The following is a 12,191-nucleotide window of genomic DNA, read 5'->3' on the forward strand; positions in this document are numbered from 1 at the left end:
TCAACAAATAAAGTTTAGCATTCAGTGACAGGTTGTAGTGTGTTCAAGCTGCTGAGTCCTAGGGTAATAAGAAACAGACTTGACAGCATCCACAAAAAATGCTGCTAGACCTGACAGGTATCTTGTCAAGCTGGGCAGTTTTCAGAAGTTCTGGGTTGAAACATGTCTTAATCAGCTGCCTTTATTATTCAGAAACAGTTTTACATCTTTTGCTTCTTACAGACTCCAGGTTTTCCGGGGTTCTGTCAAAGTACCAGTGTCACTGAGGTCAGTAATTTGCCACAGTTACCTGAGTTAGATCAGAGAGTAGTGGCAATGAACAGCCCTAGGGTGCTGGTTGGGTGTCACTGAACAGCTCTTCTAGATAAGTGCTGGGATTACAAATGGCCTTTTGCTTTCTTCAGAAGTTGTCATTTCTAAGCTAGTAACTTGTTCCACTTTTGTTCCACTTCAGCAAAAGGAAGAGCCACTGTGACAGGATCAGGATCTGCTTTGGTTTGTCAGGTAGGCTTCAAGGTAAAAGGGTTTGCATAACAAATGGGTTAACAAGTACAAAGTTCTAGTATAGCATTTGATAAGCTTCTGCATAGGCAGTAGCTCAGCAGCTTTCATTTGCTAGGCTGATTCTATGATTCTATGATGCTATGATGATTGGATTGCTGAGGTCTGCCTCTCATGTGATCAGGCTTTCTTTCCAAATGGCAAATATTGATTAGACAGCAGGACAGGTATGGAAATGCAGCTCCCTGTGAAAATACATTCACTTTTCATTTTTTGATAAAATGGGATTTCTTACAGGTTCATAATGAGAGTATTTCTGAGGCAGTACAACTGTGAAAGGGCACTACTAGTGCACCCAGTCCACTAATTTGTTCATGCCACCCCAGCAATGTAAAAGAATGGAGCACCCACTAAGGATTCCTTTGTTGTAATTTTTATGGACTAGGGTTCAGTGGATGCATCAAGAGACTCTCTTATACCAGGATATGTGGTCAACCAGTTAAGGATGTTTAAGTTAGGTTTTTCGCACTGCAGTAGCATGATATAAATATGCCTGGGAGCAAACTTCAGCTTCTTGCTTTATGGACTCAGAATTTGATCATAGCAAGAATAAACACAGTTGTGGGGGTGTAACACTTTCTCACACTGTACTGAAGGTGACTGCTGTGCAGGTGTACAAGGTAACTCTAATTAACAGTTTCCCCTTGAAATGTAATTTTGTTCCTCCTCTTCACTATCCAGTGGTAGACTAATATTTGTCTCCAGAATGTTTTTCTAGGATCTGAAGTGGAATTACAGTGTCTGAAGGTTACTAAATATTAGGCAAAAATTATAATTCTCTTCATAGTTTAAAAGTATCTTTTGTATTTCAAAAACCCTCCTGGATGTAAAATTCTTTTGGCAAACATTCGCTGTCTTGCACTTACGAGAGAAAACTTACTAATAATAGTGTATGCTACTATCTTACTGAGGTTCCCCTCCAGTTATATCTGCCCAGTAGCTTGTTTTCTACTTGGTGTAATATACCTCCTAATTTATCTTAAAAGTTAGTCCTCTTACAGAGCCCTCCACCAAATCAGGTACTTTATTGAGAACCCATTTATTATTAAATATTGCAATTTCTTTCCAATAGCACAGCCACTCGGTCCATTAGAAAGATCAGCTCTTATGAGTCCCGTGTGTAATACAAACAGCCCAGTGATTGATGGTTTTGTTTGTGTTTTTTAACTGTAACCCTATGTAATATAATTCTATGTAAAATTGTCACTGTTTACTAATACAGGAATGTGATACTGTAAAGGAAAGAAAATTTTTTGTCCAATTGCAATAGAAATTAATTCAGACTAGTGTTAAACTCCAGTTATAAAGAAGTTCATAAAAATTAACTAATGTTATCCAAAATGTTTGAAACAAAGCCATATCTCATCTGACTAAAAAAAAAATTGTGATTAGAGCATGAGCTTGCTACTTGTAGGGTCTCTGGACTTCTCAAATGTCTTGAGGAACAGGTTTTTAGGGACGTGCCTATTAATGGATGTCTAAGAGTAGGTGTGTTTTTCAGCCCATCCTGAAAACACTGAAGAAAAAACTTTTAAGTCTTATGTTAAGTTTCGGTTGGGTTTTTATATTTTTTATTTTATTGATTTTTTTTTTTTTTTTTTTTTTTTTTTAAATGGATGCCAAGAAGTGCAACTTGAAGTGCCCGGAATCTCTGACAAACAAGCCTCAAACTGTTCCTCACAATTATGTGCAAGAGAAAGCAGTTATCAGAATAAGCCTGGTTTTCAGAAGTGCTAAGGAAGGATTTTTCTTCCTTCATCTAGCAAGTGGATTTAGAGCTCCTTTGCTCCACCCAGGCATAACTGGTGTGGGGCCAAGTTTCAGTTGCTGTCTCAGCTCTCTGCAACCTTACATAATTTCTTCTTTTCACCTCTGGTGTCAAATGTTTTGGCAATGAAAACAGTAATATAGCTTGATGAATCAAGGGATAACAAATGCAAGATACCTGAGTTTATGATGAGGTTGTGAGAAAGAAGAGAATATCCATCTGTTCCTTTTCACAGAAAGATGAAGAGAATAATCTTGCTGAAACTGGCTAGATAATCCCAGGTCTTGATTTATTCCAGGATTTTTTTTTTTTTTCATTTGTTTGTGTGGCAAGAATCTTACTTTAAGGCTCAGAACCCCCAAGAAGAACTTTTTCTCTCAGTTGGGCAATCTTCAACTTGTATGACCCTCTTTCTGTAGCTTACGTTCTCAGTGGAATTCTTTAAGGCTTCTTCACTGTAAATTACCTTGATGGTTTTGCCTGAATAATGTGCTTACTGAGGGTTCAAAATGACCTTTTTTCAAAACCCAGTAAAGAAATGTTTGGTGTAAGTCTGTCCATCTTCTTTATTCCCTGTGATGTTTATCTCATTCCCTGTAATGTTGTGTATATTATTATAAATTATGACAAGATTGAGGCATGAGAACAATCTCTGTATTCAAATTCATATTTCAGAAAACAAGCTGGATTCTCATTGGTTGAACAAGAACAGAAATGGCAGCTTTTGTTATGGGTGATCTGACACTTCTGCCTGTGCTTATATTTGTCCTACACCTCTCTTTAGAAGACATTTTTCTTTGACTTCTCCATTGTTTGTAATGTCAACATTTTAGATGGAGATCTCCCCCCCCCCCCCCCCCCCCCCCAGTAGGCATTTCCTTCCTACTAGGTGAAGATTTTTTTCTTTTTTTTTTTTTTGTTTTTTGTGTGTTTCAGCGAGAGAAAGTTTTGGATCTTTTCCAAACTAGGGTTAAAGGGAGACATGTATTGTTTCCCCTGATGTAAACAAAAATATTGCAGCAGTTTGGTTTGGAAGCTGGTATATGGTCATGTTTTGCATTGCTTTCATAAATTTGCCAGGGAGAATGATCCACCATCAGAAATGTCCATGATAATGTGACTGATGATTTAAATGCCTTTAACGTCAGCTAGTGCTAAGGTTTTTTGTTGTGGTTTTTTTTTTTGTTGGTTGGTATTAGTTTTTCTAACCAGCTGCCTGATGCTGATTTGGAGTCAATGGCAACTCCCCTTTAATCTTGTACTTTCCTTTGTTGGTGCAAGAACAGGTAACAGTGCAATAACTTCATGGTACTAAGTGTTTGCAGGTTTAGCCTCCATGATTTTTAGCTTCCAGTTAAATTCTGGACATGGTCAACAGACTTAAATTCTGCTGACTCATCTCTGATTCTCATGAAGTTCTGGCCCACCTCAGAATATATGGGTTTTCTCTGATTTTCCAAGACCATTTCTGGATGTATAGCTTGCTATTTTAAATTGTTCTGGCCTTCAGGTTTCTTTGATGTTGCAGTAAATTTCAGGGAAGGATTGAGTTTTTAAAAACACTAGCCTGCTAATCATACCTTAAAAAGCAATAACACATGATAGGCCATGTCATATATCATACATGTTAAGCATGTTGTAACGCACAGCCAATACACAGGTACTGAAAATGCTCTAAGGTGTTGTTAGAGTGTAACATGCATAGAATCATAGAATATTTTAGATTGAAAAAGACCTTTAAGATCATCAAGTCCAACCATAAACCTAATGCTGCCAAGTTCACTGCTTAACCATGTCCCTGTGGGTCTGCCCATCTTTTAAGTACCTCCAGGGATGTGACTCAACTACTTCCCTGGGCAGCCTGTTCCAATGCTTGGTAACCCTTTCGGTTATAGCCAATCTAAACCTCCCTGGAGCAAGCTGAAGCCATTTCCTCCCATCCTATTGCTTGTTACTTGGGACAAGAGACTGACACTCACCTCACTGCAACCTCTTTTCAGGTAGTTGTAGAAAGCAATACGGTCTCCCTTGAACCTTCTCTTCTCCAGACTAAACAATCCCAGTTCTCTCAGCCACTCCTCACAGGACTTGAACTCTAGACCCTTCACCAGCTTTGCTCTTTTTTGGACACAGGTCCTGAAGTGTGCTGTTCTTTGTAACTCCTGTTACTTCTTGCTTGAAAGGATGAAGTTTCTACTCACAGTGAAGGCCCTACATACTGGATCTAGTTGCTAGATTTTTAAAAAAAAAAATAGAAGTTGTGGAGATACTGTATGTTTATTGAGTCACAATGTATGTCTGTGTTCACAACTGAGCAGCACTATGTTCCAGTACCCTCATTGCTGTGCAAGTGTAGTTTAGGCAGCAGTTATGCTTTTAGTTAAAGGATAGCTTTCTCTTCAGATGGACATCTAAGAAAATTGCAGCTTAGTTAATTCGCTTATAAGGAACAAATGTGGCTGATCTGGAGTCAGTGTTATATTTCTCTGAACTTTTTAGCTTGTAAAATTTCAGGTGATATGATTCTCTTCAGCAGCTGAAGTGTACACTGTTGAATTTGAGTGAATAAATAATCTGGACTAGAACCAGTGCACTGAAATATGTTGGTTTATGACAGCAGCAGAGGTGCATTTGTGTTTTCATACTATTCGAAACAGTCTGACAGATGCATAGCTGGTGCAGCTGTATTTCCCTTGAGAGACTGATGGGCCCCTCTCAGTCCCCATGCAAAGGACTGCGTCTTGAAAGGTTGGCACGTTTCTGACAGGCCTCTGCATGTTCAGTGCTCATGGTAGTTCTTGGTTGGGCTCCAATATCCACAATGTAGCTTTTATGCTTTTTATTTTTGGTGTGTTTGCTGTCAGGAAAAACTGTGCTATTTGAATGTTCTATAAGGAATGCGAGTTGGCTGGATAAATGGACTTCTCTGCTTTAGTGTGGTTGTTGCCTCCTTTTCTTCACTAAGTCTCTGTTCAATCTTTCTTTCTGTGAAGGCAGCTGAACAATTAAATTGTAATGCTTTTGGCAAGAGAAATATAATTTCTGCTTAATACTATTGCTTATGCTAGTGGTTTATGAATCTGGCACTAAGTTATCACTTCTCATTATTATGGGCCTTTAATGTTCTGTGACTTTATTTTTGCTTTTATGCTAAAATCTAGGCTAGCAACTTATCTCTGATAAATTATTATTTGGGAATTTCAAGATGTTGACTATAGTATACAATGAATTTTGCAAACATAAACACTGTAGACTCAAATGTTTCTTGGATAATTCCCATAGTTAGCTTTTCTCTTCTTTAGTCACAGTGACCTTTTCTTAAGTTTGGGAGGGTCATGGATTTTGTAGGGCTTGAGACAAATGCTTTCAGAAAGTCAGGTGGAATATCTGTATCACTGGTCCAGTTTTGGATTGCTGAAGGATGATGTGCAAACCAGCATTTGACATTTGGCCTAATGCCACATCATCCAGTCATATAGTAGACTGGAACAAATGGGGTGCTCAGGACAAGTAGTCCTTAAAATGCTGCACAGATGCTGCTGTTGCAGTTTTCTCCCTCCTGTCATTCTGCCTGTCTGCCGCATTGGTCATCCTTGGTTGTGTTCTTGGTTTCTTGTTCTTGATTCCCACCCCCCACCCCCCACCCCCCCCCTTTCCTACCCTCTAAAGCAGAAAGCAACCCAGAATTTAGTTTATGGTAGAAATGCTAGTTCTATTTTTTTTTGTTTTATTTCAAACTTTAGTATACTAAAATAGGCAGACAGGAAGTGACCTCTGAATATCAACTAGTTCACACCTCTGCTCAGAATCGGGCCATCTCCAAAGTTAGATCAGTTAGGTTGCTGTATCCATATGAGTTTTGCACATCTTCAGAAATGGAGATTCTCTAACCTCTCTGAACAACTTGTTCCTTCTTCACTGTGAAAAATCTCTTTATCTATAATTCTTAGAGTTTTCTGTGTTACAACTTGTCTCCAAGAGAAGAATCTTTGTCTTCTCTGTATTTGCCTACAAGACAGCTAAAACCCAATAAAATCCCCTTTTAGTCTTTTCTCATTAAAACCATCTAGCTCTTTTAAATTCTTCTTAAGTCGTGTGCTGCAGATCTCTAATCTTCTTCATGGCACTCTGCTGGACATGCTTCAGGATATCCATGAGAAGGTCAGACTGGATACAGCACTTCAGATGTGGTCTCACAAGTGCGAGGTAAAGCATATTAATCACTTCCCTTTGTCTGCTGGCTGTGAGCTTGTCAACAGAGGTAACATGCAGGTAGCCTTCACTGCCATGTAGTGCTGATTGTATTAAAATACTGTATTACCTATTAATTTGACTCTAGATAAGACAACATCTAATTTAAAATATACATGTTTATCCTATTTTAATAATATATTTTAAAATATTTATAATAATATTTTAATATGCATATTCTTTTTAAGGCTATGGAAATCACGATCTGGTTGTAAACCATTTAGAAATGCATGTCTGGCTGCCTATAACGGTATATAACCTAGAATTAACTAGGTTGAAAAAGGCCTTTAAGATCATCAAGTCCAACCATTACCCCAGGACTGCCAAGTCCACCACTAAACCATGTCACGACCTCGTCATTTGAACAATTCCAGGCACAGTGATTCCACTACTGCCCTGAGCAGTATGTTCCAATATCTGATCACCCTTTTGCTGAAGAAATTTTTCATAATATCCAGTCTAAACCTCCCCTGGCACAGCCTGAGGCCATTTCCTCTTGTCCTGTCACTTGTTACCTGGGAAAAGAGACCAGCCACCTCTTTTCTCCATCCTCCTTTCACGTAGTTGTAGAGAGCAATAGGGTCCCCCCTTGAGCCTTGTACTCTCCAGACTAAACAACCCCAGTTCCCTCAGCCATTCCTCATAATGATATGATAACTAAGCTACAAGACTAGTGAAGTGTTTACAGCAAACCTGAAGGATGGCTAAATGAACTGGCTGTTCCACACTTGAGCAGAGCATATCGTAGTTTTATTATTAGAGTGAAAATGATGTTAATGGAGGTGTTGCAGAAAAAAAATACTTCACAAAATGCACACCAAGGTGAGAAAATCTGGGGAAAAAAAAGAACAGTCTTTGACAAGATCCTCTGCAGTTTTCTTTACCTTTCACAGAGGTGGTGGGCAAGCAGATAAGGAAAAGGCATGTATTGTCAAAATAGACAAAGGCAAAGCTAAGGAGAAAGGAAAGAAATGGAGAACAAAGGACAGCTAAAAACTGAGAAAGAAGTGAACAGAGCAGGCTGAAGATTGTTTAATAAATAAATTACAATGGTTAATGGGAGGGCGAGGATATAATGGAGGGGAGAAATGATACAGGGTTGTTAGTAATCTAATACGCACATAAAAAAAATTCCTGGTATGTGTAAAGAGAAAACTGAAGACACTGAACTGGTAGCAGAAGTAAGGGAGAAAAAAATAGAGAAAAGTGCATGTCCTTTATCCAATTAAATTTAATTCAGGAATAGGTAAAGCCTATTGTAAACCAGTTGAAACTGCACTTTTATGCCTTCTCTCTTGCCTTTGTCAAAAGCATGACATATAGAATGAGCATTCTTTGACTTAGTGAATGCCATTTTTAAAAGCATCAGATGCAAATTTTGTAATGTGAATGTGAAGAAGCTGCTGTAATAGCAGAGTAAAAATACCTGAGCCCTGGTTCTCTGTGTCTTTTCTGATTTATGTTGGTTAGTTGAAAGCAACTGCAAATGTCTCATCTCTTTTGGACCAAGAATCAGTAAGGGAGGGAAGTCAGGGATTATTAGATGTCTCTTCCCTTTGGGAATATGTTTTTATCAAGTTTCCAGATAATGTAGTTACTTCCATAAACCAAAATCTTGAAGTCTTTGTAGCAGCAGTGCTGGAGTTTAAAATTTGAAGTACTCCTCATGCTGCATTCATCCACTTATGGGGTTAATCCACCTACCAATGTTTTATATTTTTTTGAAAAGAAACAATATTTTGCATGAGTTATTTGTATTTAAAATCATATAAAAGTAGCAGAATACAACAAAGACTGTAGTGATAGGACAAGGGGTAACGGGGTAAAACTTAAACAGGGGAAGTTAGGTTGGATATAAGGAGGAAATTCTTTCCTGTTAGGGTGGTGAGGCACTGGAATAGGTTGCCCAGGGAGGTTGTGAATGCTCCATTCCTGGCAGTGTTCAAGACCAGGTTGGACGAGGCCTTGGGTGATACGATTTAGTGTGAGGTGTCCTTGCCCACAGCAGGGGGGTTGGAACTAGATGATCTTAAGGTCCTTTCCAACCCTAACTATTCTATGATTCTATGAAAATAAGTACTTCTGTAATCAAATATCAAAGTGTGTTCCATTTCACAACTTTCAGGTATGTAACAGATGGGTGTTATTCTACATTTGACAAATACGTGAATTGGTTATTTCAGTTATTCTTTGACTGGTATTTTTAGAACTGCCCAAAGCTAATTTTAACTTAGGTTGTCTTAGATTTCTGATTTATCATGAAGTTTCTTAAGTTAAAGAAGAAATGTGACTCTTTTGTGGAGGAGTGTATCATTGCCTCAAAACTTGGCATCCACATGGGGTAAGACAATTGTCTGTTTGTTTCCTAGGGAAATAACTTCTAGAAGATAACTGGTTTCTGTGTAGTGTACCCTCCTAAATTAAGTTTTTTCGTTTAGCTTGCCCTGAGGAAAAACGTTTCGGGATATTTTAGGAGATCCTGGTAATCTAATCAATCTTAGTAAAATAATACTAAAATTTGTTATTCCCCTGTAAAGTCTATGGTGTTAACCTCCCTTACCTAGCTTCAACCCTGCGCTGTCAGTGGTGACTGTCAGCTGCACCATTAAAAGGGACAAAGACTGGCTTGGTAGTAGGAGCTGGTTTCTTGTTCCAACAGAAGCAGGGAAGTTGGGGTAGCTGTCCTTGTGGAAAAGGTCTCCCAAGACCTGAGGGCTTTTTGTGAAGAAGAGGTGGATTTGGTTGATGCTGGCAAGTGTTTGCTTCTTGTTGCAGTGGCTAAGGCCATGATTCAGCAGTTGTTTTCAAAACCTGTCAAGGCAAGACAAAGGAACAGAGATTTGCAGTTATTTGGGCTCTATATTGAAGGATCTCAATAGCCTTTTTGATTCTGAACATCAACAGATGTTTTAAAGTTGGTGTTATGGTGGGGTACTCCTTGTATAATATGTATTATGCTGACACTCTGGGGGATTTTTCGTCTGAAAGTGGAAATACCACGACAGCTGTAATAAAAGCAGTTCAGAACTGCACAAGTAAAGCACGTATGCTTCCTACCTTGCAGATGTATGTTATTTTTGTATACCTCTAGTTTTTATTGAATTCTATTAGTTGTTTGTGTTGATGAGTAAATAGAACTGGCACTGGAATGCAGTTCTTTTCAGTAAGCCATTATTTTGTTTAGTTTTGTTTTTTCCTAAAATCCATTCATATTTCAAGGTACTGGAAGGCAAAATACTTTGATGGCCATCTTTGCAGTATCTATCCCTGAATGAGTGAGGAAGTTAGCACTATATGAAAAAGTGAAGGCAGTGCAGTGAGCTTAGTTTTCCATTTTTATCTGTCATAGATGTAAATAATTCAAATGTGCAAGCATGGAACGAATTTGGCAGTTGCAAACTGTGACTGCCTGAATCTCATAGGATAATGTTAAAATTTCTTGTGTACTTCAATTTGACATTCTGTAGAAAAAGGTTGGTTTTGCTGAAGTATAAACCAATTAAAAGTTAATGCTGTTTTCCACTGGGCACCCATGCTAAACTAGAATGTTCTTGTATTTTGTGTGTATGCTTATGTAATTAAGCATCCACTAATTTCTTTCTCTTTGGGAAATACTTCTGCAAATCAGCACTCCTTATATGAAGAGTTAAGATCGTATCATCTGTTGTTTAAGGTAGGGATAAGGATAGACATTATTATTATTATTTCATAATAGATTCTTAATCCTTTGTTCTGTGAAGTGTTGACATTTTCATTAGAGTTAAAATATGTTGCATGTTTACAGAAAGCCTGAAATCTCCATATGTGGTCCTATCTATTTTAATTATTTGAATCATTAGAACATCTAAATTTTTGCTTAAGGGTACACGAATGTACCACTGAATCTGTTTTTTAAGTTTTTTTCCAGTTTAATGTCTGAATCCAAATTCATAAAGAGTTGGAAAAATGAGATGTCTGAGCTATAGGATTCACAGGGATTTTATATGAAGCCTATTTAATCAGGATAACACTGTTATTAATATTCATAAAGTCAGCTGGAACACAAATGACAGGCAGTGGAGCCTAAAATTTTTTACTTGTGAATTTATTAAAAGCAGCTTAAAAAATTAATGGAATTTAAGTAAAGTTGACAAAAATGAAAATCTTATGTTAGCAGAAAAAATCTTTATTGGAACTTTCTCTAAGACCGTCTTGCATTGATATCTTTGACAGATTTCTTTGGTACTTACAGAAGAAAGATGCATGAATGGTCATTTAAAAGGATTTAAACACATCGGCACATTAATTTTTACATGAATAATAAGTAGTTTCCGAAAGCAATTAACTTGCAGTGTACAAGATTTGAATAGAAAAATAGGACTATGACATGAAAGGGCAAAGCAAATGTGCTGTACATTTTAAACTTTTAATAATATGACTTCTTAAAATAATTTATTTCATTTCCACAGTAGGTAAAGAAACAGTGAAGGTATTTGTGTACCACTTGGGTTTGTTTTGAAATACACAGAGATCTGGGACAAAGAAATATTTTTATGTCAAAGTGCTGTTGGTAAAGAACATTTTCAGGTTTTTACAGTGATCAGGTGCTTTTGAATCAAGCTTTCTTACAGGCAGTTTATCTGTGTGGAGAATAGTCATATACTGACCACAGCATGTGATTTTTCTCCCATGCTTCTGTATGCAGCACTGGGAAGTATTTGTTATTTCTGTAGTGTTAAACAGGTACATCTGGGGTTTCTTTCATTAGTAGGAACATACTGGATAATTTACATTCATATTTGCAGGTGGTTTGTGCTTAAATATTTAGTGTGAATTTTACGTTATTATTGCGTATTCTACAGATAAGGACAAATGTATTTTATTTTATTTTTAGCTTTGTGTGTTGTTCAAGCAGTAGTCTTAACACTAACACACGTTGAATAAATAGTGCATAAGGAAATAATCTCGAGATCTAAAATTAACTCTAAGTTTTGGGTTACAATTTCATTTTCTTATTTTCAGTTTTGTCTCCATCTACCAGTATATTTTATTTTAATCTCTAGCTTTAATTTCTTTTGGTTATTAGATAGATTGAATATTGTCAGAGTTTTCAAATGAAGGGAAAGCTTTAAAATAATTGTTTTTAATTTTTCTGATGATTCATCCTGGTAAAACCTTCATGGCCAGGCTCTGATTGTTGTTGATGAGGCAAAGTTTAAGTCTGCCTGAATAATTATGGTTCAATAAGTTTTGGTTCTAAAAATATCTCACGTTTAAAGTACCTACTGTAAAAGTACATTGTGAATGATATCTAAGTGTTGTGCATAAGTTAGATACCTATTGCAGCGTTTGTGTTCAGAAAATGCAATTTACATGCTTCGTATATGGAATATTTTGTTGTTCTGTTTACTAACTGTGTTTTTATTTATTTTTTTTTTACTACTGTGGAAAAATTACTGCAAACCCGAGGGAGCCCCCAAAAGTTTCTCTTTTTGACTTTGATCGTTAGGTTGTTTTAATCTGATAACAACAATTTTTTTATTCTCTGTATATGTAAACCAAAAAATTCCATTAATTAGCAGAACATATTTCATCTGTGAAGACAAAGTCTGTAAAATAAGCCTCTTGACAG

At 37.1% G+C, this 12,191-nt stretch overlaps 1 protein-coding gene and 1 long non-coding RNA gene across 5 annotated transcripts in view; both read left to right on the forward strand.

Moving 5' to 3' along the window:
* Window positions 1-12,191, forward strand: part of LOC133274399 (uncharacterized) — a 733,952-nt gene that overhangs the window by 197,049 nt on the left and 524,712 nt on the right. The window lies entirely within an intron of this gene.
* The window catches only part of MIPOL1 (mirror-image polydactyly 1), a 194,945-nt gene that overhangs the window by 21,799 nt on the left and 160,955 nt on the right, over window positions 1-12,191 (forward strand). The gene's annotated exons all lie outside the window — the stretch shown is intronic.

The sequence above is a fragment of the Pezoporus flaviventris genome, unplaced genomic scaffold, assembly GCF_033815535.1.
Source record: "Pezoporus flaviventris isolate CSIRO_AGI_PZ_B2104156 unplaced genomic scaffold, CSIRO_AGI_Pfla_v1 ptg000036l, whole genome shotgun sequence".
Taxonomy (NCBI): Eukaryota; Metazoa; Chordata; class Aves; order Psittaciformes; family Psittacidae; genus Pezoporus; species Pezoporus flaviventris.